At 39.6% G+C, this 9,198-nt stretch overlaps 1 non-coding gene across 1 annotated transcript; it reads right to left on the bottom strand.

The window, feature by feature from the left end:
* Positions 1 to 902: 902 nt before the first annotated feature.
* Positions 903 to 1,031, bottom strand: LOC115031406 (small nucleolar RNA SNORA17). The gene has a single exon (XR_003837046.1). It is a non-coding gene; the product is annotated as a small nucleolar RNA SNORA17 (small nucleolar RNA).
* Positions 1,032 to 9,198: the final 8,167 nt, after the last annotated feature.

Raw genomic sequence — 9,198 nt, 5'->3', positions numbered from 1 at the left:
TATCTTAACTCCCACATCCCAAGTTAGCTCTACTGTGCTGCACAGATGAGGGGCAGAGCCAGATTGAAGGACAAGTCCAGATCTCCTGCTTTCATGATGAGTGGTAGGGTCAGCTGTCCCACACCGGCTCAATTGCAACTCCCAAAATGTGCAGGGAACTCTCCAGAGTACAGCTGGCTAGGGGCAAGGCAAGCTCTCTTGCTCTCATGCCTCCAGGGCCAGCTCTCCCAGGATGCCCAGGTAAGGGGTGGAGCCAGTTCTTCACAGTCCTCAGACATCAATATGTTCCTAGTAGCAGTTCAGACCAAGGATGTCCTCCTGTACTTTGGTGGTAACAGACCACTGCTGCAGGGCAACTGACCCAGATACCACCCCTACCCAACACCCTCCAGTGTCAGTACAGGTCAAGACCGCATCATGATCCCAGGTAGCGTCACTGACTACTCATATCAGTTTTTTTTTTTTTTAACTAACATTGAATTCTACCTTTCCTAGTTGTGTTTACATCCTTCTGTTTCTTTCTCTATCACTTACTTGCTCTTCTTAGTGGCATCCAGGGTCTGAATATCTGAGTCCTTTCAGGAGTGATTTAGGAGTCTTATGCCCTGTTAGCCCTCTAACATTATGCATTATGCAGTATGGTGTGTGTGTTGGGGGGGGAGGGGGGAGGGTAATCTTGACTATGGTCTCCACTCCTCCCCCAGGTCTGGGCAGTGCCAGACTGGTGTTCATCTCAGGCTAGCTCCTTTTTTGGGCACCATAGACCAGACTGGGTTCTTCTAGCAGGTGTCTGACTAGTCCCAGCCCACCTTGTGCCAGAGTGGTTGTTGTCTTAGGGTAGCTCCCTGTGCAGGTCCCCGGTACCAGAATGGTGATGGTCTCAGGCTCCGTTTTTTTCAGCGAATGTTAGGCTACTAAGCATTCAAATGTCCATATGTGAGAACACTTAGCACAGACAAAGCATCTTGTCTGCCACCTACTGACACACATGTGACACAGCAGCCACAACTGCAATACTTCTATTGGGCAGGGGGATTGAAAGACACAGATTAACATCAATCCATTAATTATAGATGATTTTAATACCCAACTTTCTCCAATAGGCAGGTTATCTGGACAAAAATGAACAGAAACATCAAATAAATAGACGACATTACTCACCAAATGTACTTAACAGATACATACAGAATTTTCTAATCAAATGTCAAAGAACACAAATTTTACTCTGCAGCAAAAACCACTTTTCTAAATTAGACCACATCCCAAAATGAAAAACAAATCACTAAAAATTAAAATTTGAAATCACTCATTGTATCCAATTTGTCCACACTGCAATAAAATGTAATATTTATAGCAAACAAATTTCTAGTAAGTACAATCACTCTAGAGATTAAACAACACATTATAGAATGATGACAGTGTCCAAAAAGAAACCAATAGAGAAATAAAAACTTCCTGTAACTAAGTGAAAATGAAATAATAAGATAAAACCTCTGGGAGACATTGAAACAATCCTATGAGGAAAATTTATAGCTCTAAGTGTGGACATTAAAAATAGAAGCAAACAGCACAAATAAATGACATGATAACACAACTCAAAACATTGGTAAAAACCAAATACAACTAAGTTGATAATAACAATATAACATAAATCAGAAATCAATAAAACATAAACAAAGAAAACAACACAAAGAATCAACAAATGTAATGGAAGGTTGAACTAACCAAGATAGATAGATAGATAGATAGATAGATAGATAGATAGATAGATAGATAGATAGAACCAAACTTAACATAGAAGCAAATGAATAGGAAAATGTTATAAGCAACACAAAAGCAATTTAGGCTGTTGTAAGAGGATATTTTAAAAACATGTACTCTATTAAACAGGAAATCTAAAGGTCCTGTATGGACCAATTCTGTCAAATCACAAAATCAAACAAAGACATTAACAATCTAAACAGACCAGTAACAAATGAGGAGACTTAAATAATAATAAAAGCCTTCCAGCCAAGGAAATTCTAGGACCAATAAATTCACAGCAGAATGTCTACTGGACATAAGAGAAAGTCTAGAGCCCATCCTTCTCACACACTTTTTTTTTAAAATATTTTTTTATTACGTGTTTTCCTCAATTACATTTCCAATGCTATCCCAAAAGTCCCCCATACCCTCCCCCCAACTTCCCTACCCACCCATTCCCATTTTTGGCCCTGGTGTTCCCCTGTACTGGGGCATATAAAGTTTGCAAGTCCAATGGGCCTCTCATTCCAGTGATGGCCTACTAGGCCATCTTTTGATACATATGCAGCTAGAGTCAAGAGCTCTGGGGTACTGGTTAGTTCATAATGTTCTTGCACCTACAGGGTTGCAGATCTCTTTAGCTCCTTGGATACTTTCTCTATCTCCTCCATTGGGGTCCCTGTGATCCATCCAATAGCTGACTGTGAGCATCCACTTATGTGTTTGCTAGGCCCCACCATAGTCTCACAAGAGACAGCTATATCAGCGTCCTTTCAGTAAACACTTTCTAGTGTATGCAATGGTGTCAGCGTTTGGAGGCTAATTATGGGATGGATCCCTGGATATGGCAGTCTCTAGATGGTCCATCCTTTTGTCTCAGCTCTAAACTTTGTCTCTGTAACTCCTTCCATGGGTGATTGTTTCCAATTCTAAGACGGGGCAAAGTGTCCATACTTTGGTCTTCGTTCTTCTACAGTTTCATGTGTTTTGCAAATTGTATCTTATATCTCAGGTATACTAAGTTTCTGGGTTAATATCCACTTATCAGTGAGTACATATCATTTGAGTTCTTTTGTGATTGTGTTACCTCAATCAGGATGATGCCCTCCAGGTCCATCCATTTCCCTAGGAATTTCATAAATTCATTCTTTTTAATAGCTGAGTAGTACTCCATTGTGTAAATGTACCACATTTTCTGTATCCATTCCTCTGTTGAGGGGCATCTGGGTTCTTTCCAGCTTCTGGCTATTATAAATAAGGCTGCTATGAACATAGTGGAGCATGTGTCCTTCTTACCAGTTGGGACATCTTCTGGATATATGCCCAGGAGAGGTATTGCTGGATCCTCCGGTAGTACTATGTCCAATTTTCTGAGGAACCGCCAGACTGATTTCCAGAGTGGTTGTACAAGCTTGTAATCCCACCAACAATGGAGGAGTGTTCCTCTTTCTCCACATCCTCGCCAGCATCTGCTGTCACCTGAATTTTTGATCTTAGCCATTCTGACTGGTGTGAGATGGAATCTCGGGGTTGTTTTGATTTGCATTTCTCTGATGATTGAGCATGTTGAACATTTTTTCAGGTGCTTCTCAGCCATTCGGTATTCCTCAGGTGAGAATTCTTTGTTTAGCTCTGAGCCCCATTTTTAATGGGGTTATTTGATTTTCTGGAGTCCACCTTCTTGAGTTCTTTATATATATTGGATATGAGTCCCCTATCTGATTTAGGATAGGTAAAGATCCTTTCCCAATCTGTTGGTGGCCTTTTTGTCTTATTGATGGTGTCTTTTGCCTTGTAGAAGCTTTGCAGTTTCATGAGGTCCCATTTGTCAACTGTTGATCTTACAGCACAAGCCATTGCTGTTCTATTCAGGAATTTTTCCTTTGTGCCCATATCTTCGAGGTTTTTCCCCACTTTCTCATCTATAAGTTTCAGTGTCTCTGGTTTTATGTGAAGTTCCTTGATCCACTTAGATCTGACCTGAGTACAAGGAGATAGGAATGGATTGATTTGCATTCTTCTACATGATAACAACCAGTTGTGCCAGCACCATTTGTTGAAAATGCTGTCTTTCTTCCACTGGATGGTTTTAGCTCCCTTGTCGAAGATCAAGTGACCATAGGTATGTGGGTTCATTTCTGGGTCTTCAATTCTATTCCATTGGTCTACTTGTCTGTCACTATACCAGTACCATGCAGTTTTTATCACAATTGTTCTGTAGTAAAGCTTTATGTCAGGCATGGTGATTCCACCAGAGGTTCTTTATCCTTGAGAAGAGTTTTTGCTATCCTAGGTTTTTTGTTATTCCAGATGAGTTTGCAGATTTCCCTTTCTAATTCGTTGAAGAATTGAGTTGGAGTTTTGATGGGGATTGCATTGAATCTGTAGATTGCTTTTGGAAGATAGCCATTTTCACAGTGTTGATCCTGCCAATCCATGAGCATGGGAGATCTTTCCATATTCTGAGATCTTCCTTAATTTCTTTCTTCAGAGACTTGAAGTTCTTATCATACAGATCTTTCACTTCCTTAGTTAGAGTCAAGCCAAGATATTTTATATTATTTGTGACTATTGAGAATGGTGCTGTTTCCCTAATTTCTTTTTCAGCCTGTTTATTCTTTGTGTAGAGAAAGGCCATTGACTTGCTTGAGTTAATTTTATATCCAGCTACTTCACCGAAGCTGTTTATCAGGTTTAGGCATTCTCTGGTGGAATTTTTAGGGTCACTCATATATACTATCATATCATCTGCAAAAAGTGATATTTTCACTTCATCTTTTCCAATTTGTATCCCCTTGATGTCCTTTTGTTGTCGAATTGCTCTGGCTAGGACTTCAAGTTCTATGTTGAATAGGTAGGGAGAAAGTGGGCAGCCTTGTCTAGTTCCTGATTTTAGTGGGATTGCTTCAAGCTTCTCACTGTTTACTTTGATGTTGGCTACTGGTTTCACACACTTTTTTTTTTAAACACAAAGAAACATAAGGAAGACTCTCAAACTACTTCTGCAAAGCCAGTGTAACTTTAATACCAAAACTAAGTAAGACCCAACAAAAAAAGAAAACTACAAGCTGATATCCCTTAGGAGAATGGACTAAATAAATAAATAAAATATTTCAAACAGAACACAGGCATACATAAAAAAGAAAAGAAAGGTGTACCCATGATCATTCTGTCTTTCTCCCTTAAAAGCATGGATGCCTCAACACATACAACTTAATAAGTCTAGTAAACCACATAAATGGACTTAAAGACAAAAGCCACATGATCAACTCAATAAATTCAGAAAAAGCTTTTGAAAAATATAAAATGATACAGCTAGCTAGTCAGCTCCTCTGAAGACACCATATTCTGAGCCATCCCAGAAGATCCGCTGTACTCAGAGCAATTGGTAAGAACCCTCCCAAAGTCCCATGGCTGCTGCTGGGATCCCAGTGGACTTGGGACTCATCATCCCCCCAAACACCTGCTCTCTGAATATCACTCCCCTCTGTGTTGTCCTTTCTTCTGAGACAGACTGCTCCCCTGAAGATACCATATCCTGAGCCATCCCAGGAGATTTGCTGCACTCAGGGCATTGGAGAGAGCAGCATGAGACATCCCAGGACATCCACTGCACTCAGGGACTACTGGCATCCCTGGAGATCCGCTACACACAGAGCAACTGATACCACAGCCTGAAGACATCCCAGAAGATCCACTGCACAAAGGGAAACTGAGCAACTGATCACCAGCTTGTGTGCTCCCTTGAAGACACCACAGCTGAAAGGCATCTCAGGAGTTCCTTTGTACACAGGGACAACAGACATCACAGTCTGAAGACCTCCCGGGGGATCTGTGGCATGCAGGGCAACTAAGCCAACAGAATGAAAGCCTCCCTGGAGTTCTACTGTACATAGGGAAACAGAAATCACTGTCCAGAGGGCCTCTGGGGAACAGCTTCACACTGGACAACAGCTTGATTCTCTGAAGACCCAACCATCTTAAGGCCTCCCAGAAGATCTACTGCAGCCATGGCAACAGATCAGCAGCTTCTCTGCTCCTCTGAAGAGCGCCCAGTTGGAAGGTCCTACAGATGGTCTGCTACAGCCAGGGCTGCAGGCCTACCAGGAAACCTGAAGCAACCCAAGGACAAAAAAGGCAGACTCCAGACAGAAGCACCCAGACCACCAAACACCAGGGATAACCAGATTGTGAGAGGCAAGCACAAAACCATAAGCATCAGAAGCCAATATACATGGGTATTATCGGTACCCAGCTCTTTCACCAGAGCAAGCCCTGAATACACAAACATATGTGAAAATCAGGAAGCTGACCTAAAATCCTATTTCATGAAGATAATAGAGTCCTTTAAGATGTATATAAATAACTCACTGAAAGAAATACAGGAAAATACAGTTAAACAGGTAGAAGACCTTAGAGAGGAAACAAATAAATCCCTTAAAGAAATACAAGAAAACACAACCAAACAGATGAAGGAATTGAATAAAGCACTCCAAGACCTAAAAGTGGAAGTAGAAATGATAAACAAAACAGAAGTGGAGGCAAACCTGGAAATGGAAAACCTAGGAAAGAGTTCATGAATTACAGATGTAAGTATCACCAACACAATACAAGAGTTAGAAGAAAGAATTTCAGGTGTAGAAGATATTGTATAAGAGATGGAAACAACTGTCAACAAAAATTCAAAATATAAAAATCTCCTAACCCAAAATATTCAGGGAATTCAGGACATAATGAAAATTGGCATAGAGGAGAACAAAGATTCCCAGCTCAAAGGACCTGAAAATGTCTTCAACAAAATCATAGAAGAAAACTTCCCCAACCTAAAGAACGACATGGCCATAAAGGTACAAGAAACCTATAGACAACCAAAAGCAAACACACCCAAGAGGAGTAGAGGGCAGACTTCTCAACAGAGACACTAAAAGCCAGAAGAGCCTGGTCAGAGGTCATGCAGATTGTAAGAGAACACAAATGCCAGCCCAGGCTACTATACCCCACAAAATTCTCAATCAACAAAGATGGGGAAACCAAAATATTCCAGGACAAAACCAAATTCAAACAATATCTATCCACCAATCCAGCCCTACAGAGGATCCTAGAAGGAAAACTCCAACACAAGGAAGGCACTTACACCAAAGAAAGGACAAGATATTAAGCATCTTTCAACAAAGCGAAAAGGAGAGATCCACAACCACATAAAGTCACCTACAAAAACAAAAATAACAGGAACCAACAGTCATCTGTCTTTAGTATCTCTCCATATTAATGGACTCAACTCACCTATAAAAAGACATAAGCAATAGACTGGATACCCAAACAAGATCCAGAATTTTGTGGCATACAAAAAAACCCCACCACAATAACAAAGACAGACACTATCTCAGAGTAAAAGGATGGAAAAAGATCTTCCAAGGAAATGGTTCCAAGAAATAAGCTGGAGTTGCCATCCTAATATGCAATAAAATAGACTTTCAACCACAAGTTATCAAGTGTGATGAGGAAGGACACTTCATATTCATCAAAGAGAAAATCCACCAGAGAAAGTCTCAATTCTGAGCATCTATGCCCCAAATGCAAGGGCACCCACATTAAAAAAACCCAACTTTACTAAAGCTCAAAATGCACATTGAACCCCACATAATAGTAGTGTGAGACTTCAACACCCACCTCTCACCAATGGACAGGTCATTGAAACAGAAACTAAACAGCAACACAGTGAAGCTAATAGAGGTTATGAACCAAATGGATTTAACAGATATCTGCAGAACATTTCTCCCTAAAACAAAAGAATACACTTTCTTCTCAGCACCTCATGGTACCTTCTCCAAAATTGACCATATAATTGGTCACAAAACAATACTCAACTGATACAAGAAGACTGAAATAATTCCACGCATCCTATCAGATCACCATGGCATAAGGCTGGTCTTCAGTAACAGCAAAATCAACAGAAAGCTCACACACATGTGGAAACTGAACAACTCACTATTCAATGATAACTTGGTCAGGGAAGAAATAAGAAAGAAATTAAAGACTTCCTGAAATTTAGTGAAAATGTTGACACATCATACCCAAAATTATGGGACACAATGAAAGCAGTGCTAAGAGGAAAATTCATAGCACGTAGTGCCTTCATAAGGAAACTGGAGAGATCTTACACTAGCAACTTAACAGCACATCTGAGAGCTCTAGACCAAAAAAAGCAAACACACCCAAGAGGAGTAGAAGGCAGAAAATAGTCAAACTCAGGACCAAAATCAACCAAATAGAAACAAAGAACAATACAAAGAATCAACACAATCAAAAGATGGTTCTTTGAGAGAGTCAACAAGATACATAAACCCCTAGTCAAGCTAACTAAAGGGCCCGGAAGTGGTATCCAAATTAACAAAATCAGAAATGAAAAGGGAGACATAACAGAAATGGAGGAAATTCAAAAAATCATCAGATCCTTCTTCAAAAGCCTATACTCAACAAAACTGGAAAATCTAGATGAAATGGATGGTTTTGTAGACAGATACCACATACCAAAGTTAAATCAAGAGCAGGTAAACTTATCTAAACAGGACCATATCCCACAGGGAAATAGAAGTCATTAAAAACCTCCCAACCAAAAAAAGCCCAGGGTTAAATGGATTTAGTGCAGAATTCGACTAGACCTTCAAAGAAGACGTAATACCAATAGTTTTCAAACTATTCCATAAAATATAAACAGAAAGAACACCACCTAATTCCTTTTATGAATCCATAATTACTCTGATACCTAAACCACACAAGTATCCAACCAAAAAAGAGAACTTCAGACCAATCTGACTTGTAACTATCAATGCAAAAATACTCAATAAAATTCTTGCAAACCAAATCCAAGAATACATCAAAATCATCCTTCACTACTATCAAGTAGGCTTCATCTCAGGGATGCAAGGTTGGTTCAATATATGAAAATCCATCAATATAATCCACTATATAAACAAACTCAATGAAAAAAAATCACAGGATTATCTCCTTTGATGAAAAAAAATTTTTTTTGACAAAATACAACACCTCTTCATGTTAAAAGTTTTGGAGAGATCAGGAATTCAAGGCCCATATTTAAACATAATAAAAGCAAGTTACTGAAAACCAACAGCCAATAACAAATTAAATGGAGACAAACTAGAAGCAATCCCACTGAAATCGGGACAAGGATGCCCACTCTTCCCCTATCTATTCAATATAGTACTTGAAGTTTTAGCTAGAACAATAAGACAACAAAAAGTGATCAAGGTGATACAATTTGGCAAAGAAGAAATAAAGGTATCACTATTTGCAGATGATATTATAGTATACATAAGTGACCCCAAGAATTCTACCAGAGAACTTCTCCAACTGATAAACAACTTGAGCAAAGTGGCCAGATATAAAATTAACTCAAATAAATCAGTTGCCTTCCTTTATATAAATGATAAGCAG

Source organism: Mus caroli, unplaced genomic scaffold (genome assembly GCF_978045245.1).
Source record: "Mus caroli unplaced genomic scaffold, Mus_caroli_1 scaffold_7, whole genome shotgun sequence".
NCBI classification, from domain to species: domain Eukaryota; kingdom Metazoa; phylum Chordata; class Mammalia; order Rodentia; family Muridae; genus Mus; species Mus caroli.
This window is presented reverse-complemented; position numbering and strand designations above follow the sequence as displayed.